Here is a 6,006-nt window from a genome sequence, read left to right as displayed (position 1 = left end):
TACGCATTTTTTCTTGCATTTCATTTAAACTTATTGCATTGAATTAAATCTACTTCGCCGACAGCGTATAAACCACAATAGAATAAATGCATTCTTTAAAATTCACTTTGTTTACCACAGCGACATTCTGGCGCTAGGTTTACTTAACAGTATTATATTTCGTTCATATTATAACTCAGAATGCACAAAATTTATGTCATTTAAAGAATTATCTAATCGTTGCCACATGTTTTATTCAAATACTATAATAAAGCTAGAACTATGTATAAAAAAATTAAGCAAACAAAACAAAAAAGAAACAGTTTTTCACAGACGATTGAGTATTTCTCATTCAATTAATTCAGTTTTCACTTCGCGACAAGGCAAAAATACATAAAAACTAAAAATATCTGTAGTGGGGGAGTTGAAGATGCTAAATGACAATTCCAACTTTGTTTTTCACACCACAGAACATTTAATAAAGATAATCAGAAAAGGTACAAATTAGATTAAATACAAGTGCCGTTTGATACAAACAGGATTCTGTATAGTTTTACCAGTCTTATCACATAACGAAAACTAATACACACTGATTAGTGCCTACTCGCACTTGCTAATGTATTAAACAGTTCAATTTACCACCTTCGCGTGGAAATCTACAGTTCTTTATTCTACACCTTCACGTGCAGACAGACATCTCACCACCTTCACGTGGGATACCAGAAGAGTCTCTGTCATACTCCTCTTTCACCTCGCTGCTGGCGCATCGGTGAGACCCTCTGGTGGTTGTGTCACACTTACAGATACTACAGTTCGGCCTTCCTGACACTTTTTCGCCCTCGAAAAAACGGATCAGCAACACTGGAACATCAAGACAGCACCTGAAAATAAATTTAAAAAAAAAAACAAAAGAAAAGGGAAAAAAACAAAAAGAAAGAAGTGCGGAAGAACCACACATGGTTTTATATAGTAGAAGTCCACGGCTTCATGAGATCAGCTGCTGTAGTGGTACATCCAGGACCTTCATGGTGTCCCACTTTTTCCACCTGGTAACGATCTTTGCCTTTCCTCGCTGTTACATGATATGGACCGAAGAACTTTGGCCTTAACTTTAGACCACCTCCATACTGCGTTCTTTGTATGGCAACTAAGTCGTTCACATTGTATACTTGTGCCTCTTTTCTCTTCTTGTTGTATGTTTTTCTATTCTCTTCCTGAATTTTTAGAATGTTTTTTCTTGCTTCCTCTCTCATATCTTCTCGATCTTTCATCATAGTATTTCTTTCTTCTTCTTCAAGAATTTCCATAATCTTTAAGTCTTCTCGATTTCTCATTTTAACACCAGTGAGAAGCTCAAATGGAGAACTCTTTGTGCTTCTGCTCTTAGTGCTGTTTAAGATCCTTTGTACATCTCCAACATATTTGTACCACTTGGCTGGATCATCTATGGATAATTTGGACAGGACTGGAATCAGAGTGAGATGAATCATCCTTTCTACTTGTCCATTTCCTCTAGGAACGCATGTAGTTGTAAATATGTGCTGGATCTTCTCTTGATTACAGTAATTTTCAAAGTCTTTAGAGGTAAACGCCGTACCTTTATCACTTATAATTCTCAAAGGACTACCGAAAGTTGATTGTTGGAGTTTCAGCTTCTGCAATGCCTCTTGAGCTGATGTAGACTTTACTGGATAGAGCCATACGAACTTTGTGAATGCATCAACCACGGTTAAGATGTGATTGTAGTTCTTATTTGTCGACGGTAATGGTCATATAAAATCGATATGAAAAGTGCTCAAAGGGATACTATCTTTTGGTATGGGATTCAGCAACCCTTCGCTCTTACCTCGTTTTCTGTCGCACAAAATACATTCTACACAATTTGAAATAACTTGCTCAATTCGTTTTCTAAGATAAGGAATATAAAAGTCGTTTTTTAGCAGATCTTCTGTTTTAGACACTGCGAAATGTCCCTTGTTATGGATACTACGTATGATTTCTAACTCTAATGCTTCGGGTACCACAAGTAGCTCACGACCACTGTCGAACTTGTATAATATTCCATTTTTCACTAGAAAATCTTTCTTTAGTCCTTGCTCGATTAAGGATTTTAGCAACTGGAGACGCTCGTCACTTCTTTGCGCAGCTGCAATTTTGGCTGTAATTTCTCCCTGAGAACAAGTAACCATCATGACCGCGTTTCTACTTAAGGAATCCACATGCTTCATTTGTTGCCCAGATCTGTGAATAATTTCATAGTCAAATTCTTCTAGAAGTAACGCCCATCTCGCCACTTTAGGGGTTAGATCTTTCTTAAACATGGTCTTCTGGAAAGCATCGCAATCCGTAACTATCCTGACCTTAGATCCTAAAAGGTAATTCCTGAATTTCTTTAGAGCTTCTACTATAGCTAAAACTTCAAGCTCATAACTAGATAGCTTCTCTTGTTGGAGACTCGTTTTTTTACTCATGAAGTAAATGGGGTGTAACTGTCCATCATCTGACATTTGTAGCAATACAGCGCCGAAACCATGACTGCTTGCGTCTGTATGCAATTCTAATGGTGCTCCTTGTTTAAAAATATGAAGAACCGGACTTGTGGATAAAAGTTCAATTTATTAAATGCATCTTTTTGTTCAGGCCCAAATTTGAATTCTGCTCCGTTACGAAGAAGATCACTTAGTGGTTTCGCTATTTTTGAATAATTGGCAATAAATTTCCTAAAATACCCAGTAAGGCCCAAGAAACTTTGAATCTGCTTAAGGTTTTTGAGTTCCGGGAAATTTTCAACAGCCCTGGTTTTTTCAGTAGAGGGGCGAATTGTACCATCCTCAATAACATACCCGAGAAATTCTATTTTTCTTTTCAAAAATTGGCATTTCTTAAAATTAATCTCCAAACCATATTCTTTGGCTACTTCTAAAACGCGTTTCAACTTTTCTAAGCCTTCTTTCTCATTTCGTGCTGGAATAATAAAATCATCCATGTAAGTAACAACAGTGTCATCCCGAATTAAATCTCTAAACACATTATAAATAAATCTTTGAAACACACTAGGGGACGTGCACAAACCAAAAGGTGCTTTTAGAAATTCGTACAAGCCTGAATGAGTAATAAATGCCAAATATTTAGTGCAGTTTTCCTCAACTGGAACATGAAAAAACCATTCTTTAAGTCTAATGTCGAAAAAACCTTTGCTTCACCCAAACGATCTAAAACCTCTTCTACTTGTGCCATAGGAAAAGAATCCTTAACTATTTTTTTATTTAACTGCCTGAAGTCAACACAAATTCGTGTCTTGCCCGATTTTTTCCTACACAAAACAATTGGCGAAGCATATTCTGAACACGACGGCTTTATAATCCCATCCTTTAACCATTCATCTATTTGATTATCAACAATTTTTTGGTCAGCAAAAGGAATTCTCCTCGAACGCTGAGAAACTGGAATATCATCTTTTAATATTACTTTCATTTTTAAGTCTGTACTGCGCGGCTTTTCTAACGGTTTATACTCATTAATAAGAGTGGAAACAGTATTGCGTAATCCTTCATCTTTAATATGCCATAAATCTGTTTCGCTGTCTGCCTCAATGGCTGCAGAAATAAAAGACAAAAAATTCCTTTCCGAAGAGACGGAATCATTTTCATATTGCGTAATCATCACCTGGTCACAACACATCATTTTTAGACAGGAAGGGGGGAAAATACAGTCTGTTATCAATTCATCAACCATTGCTGCTTCTATCTCTTTTTGTTTTTTGCTTTCGCATAAAAAAAAATAAACTTAGCCGTTTCCGCATTAACCATGTGACCAAACGAACTTTTGAGCTCGATACATCCACTTGATAATTTATTCGGAAAAAGGGATTTCTTTACAACTATCAATTCACTTCCAGAATCTATTAAACATTTTACTTTCTTACCATCAATCAACAGTTCAATAAATTCTAACTTATTTCTAGCTGCATTATCCGAGTCAATCTCTAACCCAGATACCTTTTTTGGAGACAAATTCTCCTCCTTTTCTAACCGTTTGGGACGATTTCTAGCAAAATGAAATAATTCCCCTTTACTCCCACAAACATAGCAAATACGTTCTGGTTTACTACTGCCCTGATTTACAAACTTCCCTGAATCCTTGAAATTGCTCTGAGCTTTTCTAAGATTGTTTTTGGAAAAATTAAGCTTTTTATTTTGAGTTTCGATTCGTGTGTTACTGGTATCAACTAAAGATATAACCCTGGATGAATAAAATAAATCACATTCTCTTCCCAGTTGATTAGGTGGGAACCAAATTTGACCCTCCCGAACACTAATATGTTCCTTTGTTTTAGAATCAAGAGTTTCATACAACTTATCAGATACAATAAGATCACACAATTTCTTAAAGTCATCTACCTCTCTTAACTTGCAATAATAATTGAAAGTTGCACTGAGTCGAGACGCGAACTGAACATGCGATTCAGATGAATGTCTCTGCGCATTTTTAAAATTGTTCAAACACTCACGCGGTGTTGGCTGAAATTCTTTCAAGATTAGAGTTTTTAATTTATCATAATCCGCGATTTCTTGTTCAGAAACATACGTTAGAACATTATACATTTATCACCTAACAAATTAATCAACACTTCTGATTTTAACTCCACTGGTACACTTTTAGTAGTAAAATCTTTCTCAAGTGACTGAAAAAACAAATGCATAGCTTCCGGTTTCTGAGGTACAGCTATAGTTAGTGTTTTGACGCTTTTAATGATATCTTCAACACTAGTCTGCACGTTTCTTCCATCACTTGATAATGATTGTGATTTTAAACTTTCTAATTCAATCTGCTTCTCAATTTGAGCTAATTTAAGACGTTCGATCTCTAACAGATAGTGTTCATTACTTGTTTTAGGCGTCCGATCCTCTGCGATCGACTTGATGACGCCACGAACAAATTCAACGTTCGTTTTGAAAACATCAGAATTTTCAATAATTTTTTTAATGTCAGCTTTTTTAGCATTTTCTGGAACAGTCTGTCCAATTTGTTCCGCAATTACTATTAAATCACTTTTCTTTAAATTATTTAGGAAACTCATTTTAAAATCGAAACAAAAGTATCACTATCTTCAAGAAAGAAATAAAGCAAAGTTTTCACAGTACCTTCTCTGAAGTATCCAAATATCCAAATATCCCGGACAGAGGCCCCCAGTTTTTCTGTAGTGGGGGAGTTGAAGATGCTAAATGACAATTCCAACTTTGTTTTCCACACCACAGAACATTTAATAAAGATAATCAGAAAAGGTACAAATTAGATTAAATACAAGTGCCGTTTGATACAAACAGGATTCTGTATAGTTTTACCAGTCTTACCACATAACGAACACTAATACACACTGATTAGTGCCTACTCGCACTTGCTAATGTATTAAACAGTTCAATTTACCACCTTCGCGTGGAAATCTACAGTTCCTTATTCTACACCTTCACGTGCAGACAGACATCTCACCACCTTCGCGTGGGATAGCAGAAGAGTCTCTGTCATACTCCTCTTTCACCTCGCTGCTGGCGCATCGGTGAGGCCCTCTGGTGGTTGTGTCACACTTACAGATACTACATATCTGTATTAAAAATTACGAAGTAAATCTTAAACACTTATTTCCTCGAAAAAATTCCAGAAAGGATTAAGCATGATTTAAATAATAAATGAAGGCGTTATCTTTGTTGTTGCGAAGCTAAGTTTCTCTAGATTGGCAACAAATCCGCTACTCAGCTGTTTCAAATGTAAACAAGCAATGGCCGCCATCAAAAACATTATTAGGCTTAGCGGCACTTAAACAACTTTAAAATTGTCGATAATTCTAAAAATATTGCATACAGATTTACTAAAGGCATAAAAACCTTAACCGGAAGATATGAAAAACATAATTCAATCATTTTTAAAGCAAAAAATGTACAATTTACAAACACATAAGAGTAAAGAAACTGAGATCACTGAGCCGGGTAACAGAGGGAATATATCTATAAATATATTTACATACGTTTG

The sequence above is a fragment of the Stegodyphus dumicola genome, chromosome 8 (genome assembly GCF_044657685.1).
Source record: "Stegodyphus dumicola isolate Sdum_Otavi_A_Nest chromosome 8, ASM4465768v1".
Taxonomy (NCBI): domain Eukaryota; kingdom Metazoa; phylum Arthropoda; class Arachnida; order Araneae; family Eresidae; genus Stegodyphus; species Stegodyphus dumicola.
The sequence above is the reverse complement of the archived record's forward strand: the minus strand, read 5'-3'. Positions refer to the sequence as shown.